General features: G+C 37.8%; 1 protein-coding gene and 1 long non-coding RNA gene across 3 annotated transcripts in view; one reads left to right on the forward strand and one right to left on the reverse strand.

Annotated features, from left to right (window-relative positions):
- Window positions 1–15,803, forward strand: part of MACROD2 (mono-ADP ribosylhydrolase 2) — a 2,250,628-nt gene that overhangs the window by 1,760,234 nt on the left and 474,591 nt on the right. The window lies entirely within an intron of this gene.
- The window catches only part of LOC138151758 (uncharacterized), a 75,145-nt gene continuing 64,633 nt past the window's right edge, over window positions 5,292–15,803 (reverse strand). Inside the window, exons 2-3 of the long non-coding RNA XR_011165908.1 lie at window positions 6,230–6,473; window positions 5,292–5,833 (exon numbers count right to left, since the gene is read on the reverse strand). This is a non-coding gene — a long non-coding RNA (uncharacterized lncRNA). The remainder of the gene's footprint in view (window positions 5,834–6,229; window positions 6,474–15,803) is intronic.

Below are 15,803 nucleotides of genomic sequence, written 5' to 3' on the forward strand. Positions count from 1 at the left end.
TATATATATATATATATATATATATATATATATATATATATATATATATATATACACACACACACACACAGAAAGTAATAGAGTTATTTATGTCATATCATTAGATATAATATATGATATAGATACATCTATCATCTATCTAACATCTATCTATCTTTCTATCATCTATATGATATGAAACTGATATATAATGGACTGATAGGTGTCACAATGGAAAGGAAGCCTGGAATCAGGAAGACTTGAGTTTAAATACAGTCTCAAACACTTACTAACTGTGTGATCCCAGGCAAGTCACTTAACCCTGTTGGCTTCAGTTTTCTCATCTGCAAAATGATCTAGAGAAGGAAATGGCAAACAACTCCTACCTTTTCCAAGAAACTCCCAAAACAGGGGCCTCAAAGAGTCAGGAATGATTGGAAAAAACACAACAAATAATTGACACATACCCCATGTGCTCCATTGTTACCTTCACAATGTTGGAATGTTACTCATTATGTTATGATACTAGAATTGACATCCAGAAGATCATTCTGGCATATGCTAGCTGTATGACTCTGGACAAGTAACTTCACTGTTCTGTACCTTGATTTTCTTATCTGTAAAATAAGAGTGTTAGACTCAATGGCCTCTCAATTCTCTTATTGTTTTAAATCTATGATCCTGTCCTCTGGGGAAAGTACCTTTACATGTTGGGTATATCAGATCACTAGAGGTCAGCTAATGAGTGGATATGGACAAGAGTTACACAGGAGGGGAAGGCATGGATAGGTTCTGATCTTTATTATTAACTGTAGTAGCCATATCAATGAGACTATTCATCCACGGAAGTATTGAAAAAGTAAATAGGAAAGTAGGAGTAAGGTCTTTTGACTGTACTGACTTTTGACTAATCCTGAAATATGCAATTGTATGTCCCACCTATATGCCCACTGAGAGAGCCAGACCTGCAAGTGTCCTGTTTTGATTGTCTTCCTTGTCACTACCTTGTCCCAGGGCATTTGCTGCCCCAATATCTCCTCTACTTCAGTCTGCTGGAGATGATAAGAAATAGTTGATACTCTGGGACACAGTGAGGGTTGGGAACATGGTTTATGTGTCTTGCACTGTGGTTAACTTTCTAAAAGCTATGGAAGTTTATGTATTAGCACTTAGACTCTTTAGTAGCTGTGAGGAACATATTCACACTGCTTTCTTTTTTTTTCTGGCCTGCAGGAAAATGTATAGATTGTTTTAGGTCTGAGAGAAAAGACCTGTGAAGCGAAAAAGGGAATCGCAAGGTGGAAGGCAGCTTGCTTCCTAATTTTCTCTCTAGTCCCCACTGCAAAGTAAGAGAAATGTTTGCCCAGCACAAATCCCATCAGCAATATATTGCTAAATTGGGGAGGCCAGGTAGCACAGCAAATAAGAGCACTGGCCCCAGAGTCGGGATGACCTGGGATCGAATCCGGGCTCAGACACTTAGCACCCACCCAGGAAAACGTGGCCATGTAACCTTGAGCAAGTTACTTAACCCCAGTTGCTATATACATATATATATATATATATATATATATATATATATACATTGCTAAATCACTATCATTTACATCTAAAGATGCTGGTGCTACTACTATTAGTGTTTTCCATCTGGGTGGGAATATTTTTCATTTGATTTATGTAAAAAAATTTATGTGTGGTCAGCAGCCTTTCCCTACCATACACCTATGTTGCTTTAGACAGTGAGTGACAAAATCAATCATAGCATAGTTGATCAGAATTTTGTCCATCTTTGTGATCAATTAGTCTGCCCAACTGACCCTTAGATAAATTAGGTTGTTAAGACAGTCAAAAAGACTCAATCAACCATACCACAGTCTGGCTAGTTGAGTCATAAAGACATATTGCAGAATCATTAGTGATCTCCCTGAAGGCTAAGGAAATCTCCTTGATCCCAGAACACTTTGCAAAGTTTTTAGCCGCCCCTCCCCCCAAAATAAAAGAGTCATGCAAGAAAATTTTACTTTAGAAGCACAAGACTGGGGAGGCATGATTAGACATCAATTTGTATGAAAAAGATCTGGGGCTTCTGATGAATTGGAAGGTCATTATCATTAAGCAGCATTGTATGTCAGCCAAGAGAGCTGCTGAAATTTTGGACAGGAATGAAAGAAGTATGGCTTTGAGGAATAAAAAGGTGATAGTCCAGCTATAATATGCCATGGTTAGTCAATATCTGGCACAAGATGTTCAGTATTGGACATTTTAGACAATACAGTGACAAATCAAAGAACATTTGGAGGAAAACAATCAGAATGGTAAAGAAGTTTTAGATAGTGCCATTTGAAAGATCTGATGAAAGAACTGCATTTGTTTAACCTGAAGAAGAGGAGAGTATGGGGGACCATGATGACTCTCTTCACATACAGCCAATCCTCAACATTTGTGCTTTTGAATTTTGTGACTTCAAGCATTCGTGTGATTTTATTAGTAACCTTGATTTCAGCCTCACATTTGAGGATGTGCACAGTGGAGAAAAAATGAGAGGCACAATGCATGTAAATTTGTGGAGTGATTGATATCTTGCTAGACACTTCACTGGTCTTGTCCCCCTACCATTAAAAAAAGCTCCTTGTGCATTCAGTGCATATTTTCATTGTTTTCATTTAAAACTCAAATTTTCATTTAAAACTCAAGCATAGTGCAAGCCCTTTATCTTTTAAGTTTATCTCCAGACGTTGCCAGTCTTGTAGTCTTCTCTCTCTTGGTTTTCAGAGGGTCGCCAAGATAGAGAATTTTACAGAAGTATTTATATAGTAAATGCCTTCATATTGTCATCTGACAGTGAAAGGTAAGATTCAGGTTATAAAAATTGCAATTTTAAGAATTTTATTTGCTGTACAGTATTATGATACTATAGAATTCATGTATTATGAAAAGTGTCAGAAATCAGTTTGTTTTTTCATTGAAATGTTCACCCAAAAGGTCACTGAAATCCAGGGAATTAATAGTGGGAAAAAATGTTTTGCATGTTACCAATTTTATTTTGTGTATTGTATTTTATGGGTTATTTCATGGTTTTTGTGTTAGGAAAAGTACATATTATTAGAATTAATGTTTTGTTATAAATTGTTTATGGAAGTACACAGAAACATGTTTTCAGCAATCTCTAATAAAAGATTAGAGTTTGGGGTTTCAGTTCTTTGCCATAGGTTCATTCTATCAACATTGGAGATTTTTGTTGTTGTTTTTACTTTAGTGTTCTTTTCTAGGAAGACAGATTGATTGTATTTGAAAATCTTTGGTGTGGAAAAGGCATTAGATTTGTACTTCTCAGACTCAGAAAACAGAATTAGGAAGACTTGAAGGACATTGCTAAAAGGCAGAATTAGGCTTGATATAAAGGAAAACAACAATAACAACAAAACTGTCCCAGTTATCTATTGTTCCTAGAAAGGCGGGGACAATTTCATTTTTGTCTTTGCTTCCTCAGCATGTAGCATACATAGTACTGGCACATTGTGGGTGCTTAATAAATTATTGTCAATTGACTAATTGAGCTATTGGATGGGATGCCTCAGGACATAGCTCCCATTTGAGAGAGGTCTCCAAGGAAAGTCTAGATAATTATTAATGTTTCTTCTAACTCTGAAGTTTGTGATCCTATGATTCTTTATTCTTCTCCTACTTCTAATTATGCACAAAGAGCAAGACTGTCCTACAGGCCACTTGGAAAATGCTTTATTGCTTTGGGTTGGAGGAGTGTGTGGAGAGAGATAAAGATAAATGCTTGGAATATCCCCAAACTTAATCACCCACAGTTTTAGTTTAAAATGTATTAGGGACTTTCCCTTCTGGTTTTCAGTGAATTTAAACATGAATAAGCTCAGACTTGAGGGAAGAACATAATCTGTCATGGAGAATTGGTGCTGTTGGGTGTATTTTGCAGGGAGGGTATAAGTTAGGATCAAAGTAAAAGTAATTTCTTTTTCTTCATTCTTTTCTTTTTTGGTTACTGGGTCTCCCTTTCTTACCCAGGTTGTGAGGGCACCACTCATTGTCCTGATACCAATATTGCTGGGCTAAGTAGATTTAACCTGTTCCATTTTTATGATCTGGGCCAGATCATAAAGGAAGGAAAGAAGAAAAAGAAAGAAATAGCTCTATTGTTTGGGTTGACCCTATATAGGCAAAGTTTCTTGTTTCTTATCAGATTTCCAACCATTCTTCTATGACTGACCCATTGTTTTCCTGTCTAAAAAATAGGTGTCCATATAAGCCTGCCTTTCAGTGGGCTCCTTTTTAGGCAGACTGGTGCCCTCCACTCCTCAGGGTGGTGTTGGTGCTTACTTTATTACTGCTAGACAGTGTAGATACCCTATTGTCATCATCCCTGCTATAATTCAGATTTCCCAAACTCAAGTGACCCCCAGCCTCAAGCTCCCCAGCTGCAGGCATTAACAGACGAGTTCCACCATGCCTAAACTAGAAGGTATATCTTTGACATCTTTGGATATTTTTTAAGGTAAGAAAAACTGCTACATATCTCTGTATTATGACTTGACTGTAGGTAAAGAATGTTATAGCTTGTGATTTGGCCAATTAGAGTAGATTATAACTTAACTAACCTGCTGTAGAACTAAAATGCCAACCAGAGCTCACTTTGTCCTTGTGAGATGAAGATCATGCTTCTCTGAATACAGAGTATCTCATTTACCAAGTTCTCTGATAGGGATCAGAATAGTGTTTCTTTAGATGGAGATGTGAAGTGGGCATTGTTTAGTTGATCCATGTCTCTGTCATTCAATATTTATTGCTTGAAGACTTATCAATAAATTTGAAAACTGGTAGTAATTAGTAGCAGGAGTATGACAAGGTAAAAGTAAAAGGAACCATTTCAGCCCACTGAAAGGCAGGCTTATATGGACACCTATTTTTAGACAGGAAAACAATGGGTCAGTCATAGAAGAATGATTGGAAATCTGATAAGAAACAAGAAACTTTGCCTATATAGGGTCAACCCAAACAATAGAGCTATTTCTTTCTTTTTCTTCTTTCCTTCCTTCCTTCCTTCCTTCCTTCCTTCCTTCCTTCCTTCCTTCCCTTCCTTCTTTCCTTCCTTCCTTCCCTTCCTTCCCTTCCTTCCCTTCCTTCCCTTCCTTCCCTTTCTTCCCTTTCTTTCTTTCTTTCTTTCTTTCTTTCTTTCTTTCTTTCTTTCTTTCTTTCTTTCTTTCTTTCTTTCTTTCTTTCTTTCTTTCTTTCTTTCTTTCTTTCTTTCTTTCTTTCTTTCTCTTTTCCCATTTTAAAGATATACTTGTAATGGAATACTCCTGACATTTTCAAAAGAATCCCATTACTTCCAGGCTCTCTCCTATGTCCTCCTTCCTCTTTCCCCACCCCTAATTCTCTTTTGATTTACAGTCTTTGTGTGTGTGTGTGTTGGTGTATTTGGCAAGACATAGGCAGCTGGAAGTAATAGGGCCAATGCTTTGTTTGAAAAGCTGAATTTTCACAAGTGGTCTGGGGTTTAGGTACAGGGAATAGTAATCTTAGGCTTCAGAATAACAGTTTGAGAAGTTGCTCCCCTGACAGAAAGATTTGAAAGGGGTTATTCACAGGCTGCATTTCTCTTTTAAAAAGTTGTGTAAAATTACATTGCCTAAAAAAGGAGGGGAAAGGGTATTTGAAGGAATTACATATTTTTCAATGTCATACTTTACTACTTTTTTTCTTCTGTTGAAGAAAACATCTGCTAGGAACTCTATGACATTCTTTTTTTAATCGCCTTTCTCAAGTTTTCTTGCCAAAACTGTATATATGGTTTCTAGAGTTGTTCTTTCTGAATGCAAACAGTATCCTGTGTAAAGAAAACAGAAAAGACATCTTGAAATCAGAAAAGAAGGCCTGAATTTTAGATCTACTTCTTTGTTGCCACCCTTTAGGATTGGTTTCTATTTCTCCAGAGTAGGTAACAAGCATTTATTAAACACTAATGATGCGTCAGGAACTGGGCTAAGTGCTAGGGCTACAAATTCAAGTGAAAAGGAAGACCTGGCCTCCAGCACCTTACATTCCAGTGGAGGGAGATAACACCTATAAGGGAGCTGAAAAGTAGTACAAGAAGGTTGAATAGAAGGTACCTTTGTGAAGGATGGTGGCAAAGTACAGAGTTCCAGAAGTATAGTAGGGTATAGAATGAAGCATGGTTAGCCTTGACCTGTCTGCAAAATGGAAACCCCAAGAAGGAACTCACCTAAGGGAGAAAGGAGGTATTCCAGGGTAAGAAGGCAACTGAGTTCTAACATTGAAGTCTTGAGACCCAGAAGTTGCTAGGAGGGTTCAATCTTAGCATTGTGGCTTGACAGTTGATCATGTAGAGATAAACTACAACTTTGTCCAAGGTTGCTCTCAGGATACTCGTGCTTCCTTAGGGACATCTCCTGGAATTCATTGAACTTTCGCACCATTCTTATTCTTATTTTGACAGCTAGGTGGTGCTGTGGATAGAACACACCAGGTCTCAAGTCAGGAAGATCTAAGTTAAAAATCTGGCCTCACATACTTACTGGTTGTGTGATCCTGGGAAAGTTACTTAACCCCTATTTGCCTCAGTTCCCTCACCTGTAAAATGGGGACGTGCTGGAGAAAGAAGTGGCAAACTCAGTGGACAATGTCCACGGGGTCATGTAGAATCAGATACATCTAAACCACAGCCAACAATCATTCTTTTTTTTTAATTTGCTTTTTAGATGGGGGAATTGGGTACAGCAATTGGTATTAAGTGACGTGCCCAAGGGCACACAGCTAGTTTTTGCATTAAGTGTCTGAGGCTGAATTTGAACTTAGGTCCTCCTGACTCCAGGGCTGGTGCTCTATTCACTGTGCCACCTAGCCGCCCCAACAATCATTCTTACACCACATGCAGGAAGTGTTCACCAGAGCTGTAACTTAGGTGGGATGACAGGTACTTCTACCCAGCCTGATGACAGCCCTCTAAATTCTTCAGTAGCAGAGAAACAATTCAGTACCTCATTAGCAAGAATAATTGTTTAAAATTGGAGGCTATCAGATGGCACCTTCCTCCCTTAATTGTCTGTCTTTAGCCTTTTACCCTGCTTTTCTATATATTACCCTACCACCCCCATATTCCCACTCCCCAAAAAAACAATCCACACACAAACAATCAGCTTTTGGGGAGCAGAGATTATTTTATCCCCTTTCTCAATATCTCCATCACTTAGCATAATGTCTGGCACCTTGTAGGTACTTAATAAATGATAATTGATTGACTAGTGTTTCCCTAGCCTTGTAGTGTTCCTGATCCTCTGCTGACCATCCCCTCTCCCTCCTTTCCCTCATTGAACTTAGGGAAAATGACATTCTGTTCACCATGGGTATAGAAAAAGAAAAGGAAAAAAAGAAAGAAAGGCTAGTTATAGCTCTGGTGTCCACTTACAGTTTTTATCTGGAGAAGGCAGGGAACATTTGGGGAGAAGAAGAGAAATGATTTTGTTTTGTTTTTGCCTTAAACATATGACAGTGCCAAAACAGCAATATCATTGTATACTACTATTTTTCTTTCTAATTTAAGTTTGTTTGCCTGTCAAAAGCACTATGCTGGGCATCTTTTGATAAGGGGGCTAACTTACCCTTTAATATCAGATAGAAAAGAGTCATGCTGTATCAATTACAGAGAGGCCAGGGATATTGTTGCTCTGTGCTGTCATTTTCTAACAGGAAATATAAACATGTTCCAGTCATAAAATGTGTGAGAACAAGAATATGGATGACTATCTTTTTGCAGACCACAAGTATGACACGCAGATGAGAGCAGTATCTTATTACTACCTTGTCCATCAAGCCTTTGTTTGCATATAGGTTTTCAAGGGCCTAATAGGAAACCCCTATCTTCAAATATTGGATAAGGGAACAATTAGAGTAGCTCTGCCAAATTCTAGAATTGCTAGGCCCCCTTGTATGGGTCCAATAAGGGAAAGGCTTAGTGTAAATGAATCTCAGCTGTTTAAACATGTCCCCAGCAGACGCAATGTTAAAGGTCTGTGGGGATCCTCAGCCCAGGACTGAAAGAGGGGCTAACACAAAATAACTCTGTGTGTGGATGCAATGAGAGTAGGATGGCTGTTTCAAAATATCTAGTGCTTCTTCATCATAAATTAAAATTTAAAAAAATTAAATGGGAAGATCAAGCTTGCCAATGGGGGTGAATATAAGCATCCCTATTTGTAGGCAAGTTGAAAATGGCATTCATTAGCAAGGAGTATGTCCCCCAACCCATTCCTCCCATATCTTTTAAACGAGCAGTGACTGGTTCCAGAGAAATACTTCTAAACATGCTTCATTCTGTAGGATCAAACACATGATTTCAGGATCTGACCTCTGGAATCCTGCTGACTTATTGTTCCTTTTACACAGCATTCCATCTCCTGTCTCCCTATCTTTCCATAAATGTTCCTCTAGGACTGTGATGGTTTCTCGTTTTTGCCTCTTTCTGTGGGAATCCCTAGTTTTCTTTAAGATTCAATTCAAATGATATATCCAATGTAAAACTTCTAATCAACTAATTGTTAGAACTCTCCTACCCACCCACCCCCAGTTTCTTCATATTTAATTTTTATTATTACTAGTTTGGTATTTGCCAATGGTTTCATAGTAAGGAAAATCTCTTTACCACTGCAAATCTACTGTTTCTATGTAAGTTTAGTCTCAGACTTTTGCCTAGAGCACTGAGAGGTCTGGTAGCACTCTATATGCATTAGAGCAATGATTCCCAAAATTTTGGTCCCAGGACCACTTTATTATATTCTTAAAATTATTGAAGACTGACCCCAAGAACTTATATGTATTTGGGTTATATCTATCCATATTTACCATATTAGAAATTAAGATATCTTAGTATTATTATGAAAATAGTATTGACCTCTTGGACACCCTGAGGGTCCCTAGACCACATTTTGAGGAAGTAGTTCCAGGCATGGGGACTTGAGACCAAAAAGTCTTGGAGGCAGTAATTCTTTCATTTTTGTTTTTGTCTCCCCAGTGTCTAGCACATACTAGGCAATTAATAAATGCTAGCTGAGATGAATTGGTTTTCATAGTGAAAATGGATCTGTTTTCATGCTTCATAGAATTTAAGGCTGGAAGGGACCCAAAGGATCATCTAGTATAATTCCCTTGTTTTGCAGGTGAAGAAACTGAGACCAAGGCAAGGGAGGTGATTTGTCCAAGATCATATAAATAGTAAGGAGCAGGGCAGTGTTCAAACTCTAGATCCTTTTACCCCAAATCCAATATTCTCTGTATTACTCAGTATTTGAATGCATGGACTTTCTGATCTATTGAAGGTACATGTTTTGAGATTTCAGGACTGGTTGATGATTTGCTTACTTTAAAAAATCTAAAATTGTTTTTACTTAATTTCATGTCTACCCTTTACAAATTGTTGGTCTGGATATAATTTGCAGCACGATAATACCAGTGCAGGACACATGGAACTTTTACTTCCAGGATTTAAGGGAATTTGGAATTTGTTTTAAAATAACAATCATATCATAACTGCTTTGTTTAATATTTCTCAATAGAAAAACAAGTTTAAATAGAAATTAAAATCTAGGACACAACGTGATCAGCTTGATTATAAATAGGCTGTGTAGTCTGATGGAAAAAGTCATAGACTGAGTCGGAATACCTTGTACATTTCACTTAAGTTATCTGTGCCTTAGTTTCTTCATTTGTCAAATGGTCACACTCCTTTTAAGGTAGTATTTAATAAGTAATACTTTAAGGATTACATGCCTTTAAGAATTATGAAAAGCATAAGAATATAAGAATGAGCAAAACTATGAATATGCTTTGAAAAAAAATTACGTTGGGGGCTGGGTGGATCTGCATCTGTGTGACATTAACGTCCCTGTTCCTCTCTCAGCTATATGAATTTCTAACAGTACCCCATACCTTGCAGTATAATTATCCTAATGGATCAGCCTCCTACTGCAGAAACTTCCTAATTGGTCTCCTTGATTCTGCCAGTCTCTCATTTCTTCAACTAATCTATCTTCCACACAGCTGCCAAAATCATCTTCCTCCCTGTGTAAGGACTTCCAGTGGCTCCCTATTTCTTTTGGGTTATAATACCAACATCTAAGTTTAACATTTAAAGCCTCTCATAATCTGCCTTTACAAACATACATGTTACTCCCTTTTGTGTACTATGTTCTAGCCAAAGAGATCTACTTTTTGCTGCCCAAACAACATTTTCCTTCTTGCCTTTTCACAAACTGCTCACCTCTATTCAACACGCCACTACCACCCCCTCTCTCAGCCTGAAATATCTTCCTTCCCCACCTCCACTTCTTAGTACTGTGATTTCTTTCAAAGCTCAGCTCATGTGCTATATCCTATGACAAGTGATTCCATAGGTTTCCTGATTCCCATAATTGTTAATGCTTATTTTCTCCTCAAAATTAGCAGGCATTTCTATTTAATTGTTCTGTTCCCTAGCAGAGAGTAAGCTCTTTGTGGGAAAGGATTGTTTATCATTTTTATTTTATTTTACTTTTTGCTTTCTATTTCTAGCACAGATTCAACAATAATTTGTTGCACAGAATTCAATTGAATTAGCAGCTGTGTTAAATACTTCTTTCTGACTATTTAAAGTTCTTCTACTTTTTCCCACATAATATTAAAGCCTATACAACATGCTTTGGAGAATGGGATTATCAGATTGGTAGAAACATAGTATGAGTGTGAAGGGGAATAATGTATATTAGTTCTGCCATGAGGGCTAAGACCATGTTGTGAAGGGCTTTAAATGTCTTACTTCAGTCCCTCATTCCTTCTCCCAGAATCTATTGAAATAACCTCCATACTGGGCTTCTCTTCTCAAGATAAGCCCTCTTCTCCTCAAGCCACCTTCCACACTGCTGCCCAAGTGACATTTCTAAACTGTAGTTTTGACCATGTTACTTCCCTCCAAAATAAATTTAAGTTGATCCCTCTTATCTTGAGGGTCGGATACCAAATACTCTGTTGGTATCACTTGGCTCCAACCTGCCTTTCTGATTATGTTATTTATTACTTCTTTTCATGAATTATTAGATATTACCAAACTAGACTTCTTGTAGTTTTTCACATGATATTCCATCTTTTTCCTCTGGACATTTTCACAGGTTATATAATACGTGCCTGAAATTCACTCCCTCCTCAATTTGACCTCTCCCTTATTTCCTCTAAAGTATATTTTAAATAATGATGCTTACCTGATGTCTTACCTACTTTACACCAAGTGCCAGTCCCTTTTCCATCACCCCACTAAGTAGCTTGTATTTCTTTTGTATATGTTTTAATAGATAAACCTCTACATGTTGTGTCCCCAGATGGACTGTCATAGGATCATAAATATGGAGAAGGAAGGGGACCCCTAGAGACCATCTAGTCAAAATCTCTTATGTTAATGATGGAGAAGTTGAGACCCAGAGAAGTTAAACTACTTGCATAGAGTCATACAGGTAGTAACAGAGTTCAGATTTGAGTTCACATTTCCTGGTTCTAAGTCCTATACTTTTGTAGCACAGTACTTAGCATTTAATAGCCACTTAATGGTTATTAAAATATGTACAGAAAGTGGCAATAGATAAAACAGTTTAGGAAATGAATCAGAAGCCTGAGAAAGGGGTCTTTAGTTATCTAGAGAGGCAAAAGTTCTCTGCCTAAATCAAAAGAACTAATAGTTTCTTGACTGACCCCAGTGATGAGGGAAATTCTCTTCTGGATTTGATTCTCAGCAAAGTGGACTAATTGCTTGTTGGGATGGCAGTGACAGGAACCTTGGGAAGAAGTGATTATTTCATTTTTTAAATACAGGAGACCATAGACATAAATCATCTGTCATGTGCCCTAAATTTTGGAAAAAGCAGATTTCAGAAAATTTGGAAGAAGGATGCTGAATTGGAGAGAATCTTGAACTTGGAGTCATAGCATCTAAGTTTGAAATATGGTTCTGCCACTGACCAATTGAGTGACTTTGGGCAAGTCACTTACCCACTCTGAGTGAACAGACCTCTTTGTGCTTATCTGTAAAATGAGGGAGCTAGGCTAGAAGTCCTCTAAATCCTCTTCTTATTCAAAATTCATGATTCTACATATTAGAATCAGTAGCAGGGAAGTTAGGTAGCATAGTATATAGAGTGGCAGGCCTGGAGTCAGGAAGACTCAGTATTCCAAGTTCAAATCTGGCCCCAGACCATTACTAGTTGTGTGACCCTGGGCAAGTCAGTTAACCCTGTTTGCCTCAGTTTCCTCATCTGTCAAATGAGCTGGAGAAGGAAATGGCAAAACCACTCCATTATCTTTGCCAAGAAAACCCCAAATGGGGTTATGAAGAGTCAAACACAACTAAAAATGACTGAACAATATTGATGAGAATAACCCACAGGGCACAGAAAGCTTCACCACATGGTCTCCAGCTATTTGTTGTCATATGAAGAATATGAGCTAAATTTGTAGTCCTCACTTGTAAGAGTTATAATTTCCTCTACCTCCCTCCATCCTGGAGGAAAGGGAAATTCACAGATTGCTAAGAGAAACTGATGGCTCCATCAGCTGATGAAAGAGGTTAGCTGATTCCTCAGCTTCTGACAGTGACTAACCATTCCACTAGCCTGCTGTTGGGCAGCTTATGTTATCTGTTTTTTAAAGAAACTCCCATGCAGATGGTTTGTGACTTTGTAAGGCTCAGAGCCACAGAAGCCATGCTTGACATGCTCTAGCGTGCCTTCTCAATAGCCCTCACTATAACTTAGGTAAACATAAAAATGTAATTCTGAGCTATTTGGAAATTGGAGTAAGGATTTCCTGCCCAGGGGCCCTGAAGACAAATTATATCAGCATATCTTGCAGCATCTTTGCCTAGTTTAGTCATCAGTATGGCTAACTTTCCTTTTGACCTCCAAATAAGTTAGATGACACAGTTTTTGCAAGATAACTTATTCCAAAGAATCCCCAAAGCTCTGATGATAAAATCCAGGATTTCTAGATGTTAACAAAATTGGTTCCTAACCACCCTCTCTAAGGGCTTAGTACAACACCAGGGAAGAAGCTTTTCTCAAGGTGGCATTAATTAAACTGGTACCAAATTGACTGCAAACACAAAATCTAATCCCAGCTTCAAAAGTGTTTAATTATTGTCTCAGCTCTTCATTGTCTAGGTAAGCTTTAAATCCTTGACTTGCAGGGGTTAAATCTAACTCTTTTCTCATACACATGCCCATCCTATCAAATGGTTTCTGGAGGGCTCCAGTAGACAGATTTAATAGTGATCTGAAATGCATATGGTCCTTTTTTGCCCAAGTATTCATCTGGGAAACTAGTTTTGAAATTTGGCCATTTATAATTTCATTCAGAACTCTGGTCTCTTTCTTTTTTACATAGTTTCCAATTGACATATCCCTAAAAGATGGTTAACAATATAAGTGGAACACTTAGTGCCTAGTTTGTGGGCATAGATGTTTCTAGTTACCTTTTCATATCATATCTTCACATCAGATAACTCAGGGTCTTTTGCCTGTCTGTCTTAAATAAGAACAAATGAAAAGCATACAAGATAGAAATAGTTTCCTTCTTATGTGGTATCTATGTGGCATGCTTACTGATAGTTTAGATTCAGAATGGCTTGAATTCATGTGGCATTATCTCCTCAATTTAGTTTGAAAGAAGAGATAGAAACTTGAGTTGAAAAATTAGCCCAGAAGAATGTTTTCATCTGAGATGCCGTCCAGGGCAACAACTCATTTTATCACAAAAAAAAAAGATTTAGCCTTTGGAAGTTTGCTAAGAGAAATGAGTAGGTAAGTGCGGTCTCTTCCAGAAATGATTGTACCTGGAAGCCTTGCAGCTTTGTTTGGTAAATAGGTAAAAGACACAAGGAGCCCAGTTAGGGCTCTAATCACATTTGCTGGCACTGATCACATGCCATATTTGGCCACTCTGTTTTTGCAGCTTCTGAAAGCCCCAACTTGACTGACTGGTCCTCTTTCTCTTAGTCTTCTTGTCAGGACAATGCATCCTGGAATGTAAGGCAATCAGTGAGCAATTACGTAACATGAGTTTTACTAAGTACTTTACATCTATTATGTCATTTGATCCTCACTGTAGCCTTGAGAAGTAGGTACGGATTATCCCCTTCTGCATTTTACAGGTGAGTAAACTAAGACTGAGTGAACATTAATGATTTGTTCAGGATCACACAGCTATAAAGTGTCAGAGGCAGGATTTGGATTTTCTATCCATGACACCACCCATATACTTCTACTGCTATATACATTTACATTTTTTGCTTTTTGCTTTTTTTCGAGGAGGGAAGGCAAGGCAATTGGGATTAAATGACTTGCCCAAGGTCACACAGCTATAAAGTGTTAAGTGTCTGAGGTCGGATTTGAATTCAGGTCCTCCTGACGCCAGGACTGGTGCTCTATTCACTGCGCCACCTAGCCACCCCAAATACCAGTTGTCTTAAAGGAACTTTACTAGGCTGCGGAGATCTACAAACATAAATGAAAACCAGTTCTTGGACTCAAGGAATTTACCTTTTATTGACATAATAAGCATTGTGCTTATGAGGAGGGAGAAAGCACTACTACATCAGATGCTCATTGTATTCTATTTTATTTTATTATATTTTTGCTCTTTTGAGGGAAATTGGGGTTAAGCGACTTGCCCAAGGCCACACGGCTAGTTTTGTGTGTGTGTGTGTGTGTGTGTGTGTGTGTGTGTGTGTGTGTGTGTTAAGGTTCTAAGACTGGATTTGAACTCAGGTCTTCCTAAATCCAGGGCCAGCGCTCTATTCACTCAGCCACCTAGCCACCCCTGTATTCTATTTTAAGAGATGAAAATGTAATATTAAGTTTGCTTCAGATTGAACTTGGGAACATTTCCACAAGAAAACTGTCTATTTGATAGAAAGTTGGAGGTGTGCAATAGATGGCACCATGGATAGGTTGCTGGGGCTCAAGACCTTTTCAATGTAACCTAGATTAAGCAATCCTGACTTTTGTATAAATACAATAAGGAGTGCTTTGAAGCTGTAAGTTTTATCAGTGAGAACAACTGAATCAGAAAAGGAGAAAAAAACTAAAAAAAAATGGGAAGATTATAAGAAACATAAAATAATTAGGAAGTAATGAGCAGAGTTGACTTTATAAATAGGCAAAGTAGATGGTTTGTCAACATAATGTCATTTAAGAGGTACAAAGAACATCTTTCTCCTGAAATAACTTTATATTTACTTATATACCCTTAGGAAAATGCATATTACATGATGACGTTGAGTTTACCATTTTCTGTCTTTGTGCCTTACTCATACTAACCCATACTTGTTCATACTAGCAGTGAATTCATAGCTAATAAATGTAGATTTGAACACTCCATTACCATGCCTCATAAACAATATAGCCCCAATGAGGCTTCCATTAGTCTATCATTAAAGATCTATTCAATCAATCAGCAAGCATTTATTAAGTACCTATATGTACCTGGCATTTTGGGGGTTAGAATTGCCACTTTATAAGAATGAAAATTTCCCCGGGAAGCTTAACACAATAAAGCTTTCCTTCCTCCTTTCTTCCCCCATTCCCCTTTCTCCATTGCTTTTCCTCCTATGTATATATGTGTGTGTGTGTGTGTATATATATATATATATTTATATAAATATAAATATATATATATTTGTTTATGTGTGTTTGGAGAGAGAGAGAGAGAGAGAGAGAGAGAGAGAGAGAGAGAGAGAGAGAGAGAGAGAGAGAGAGAGAGAGAGA

Source organism: Petaurus breviceps, unplaced genomic scaffold (genome assembly GCF_028583685.1).
Source record: "Petaurus breviceps papuanus isolate PSGF00001 unplaced genomic scaffold, PetGlider_PUasm1.0 90919, whole genome shotgun sequence".
Lineage (NCBI taxonomy): Eukaryota > Metazoa > Chordata > Mammalia > Diprotodontia > Petauridae > Petaurus > Petaurus breviceps.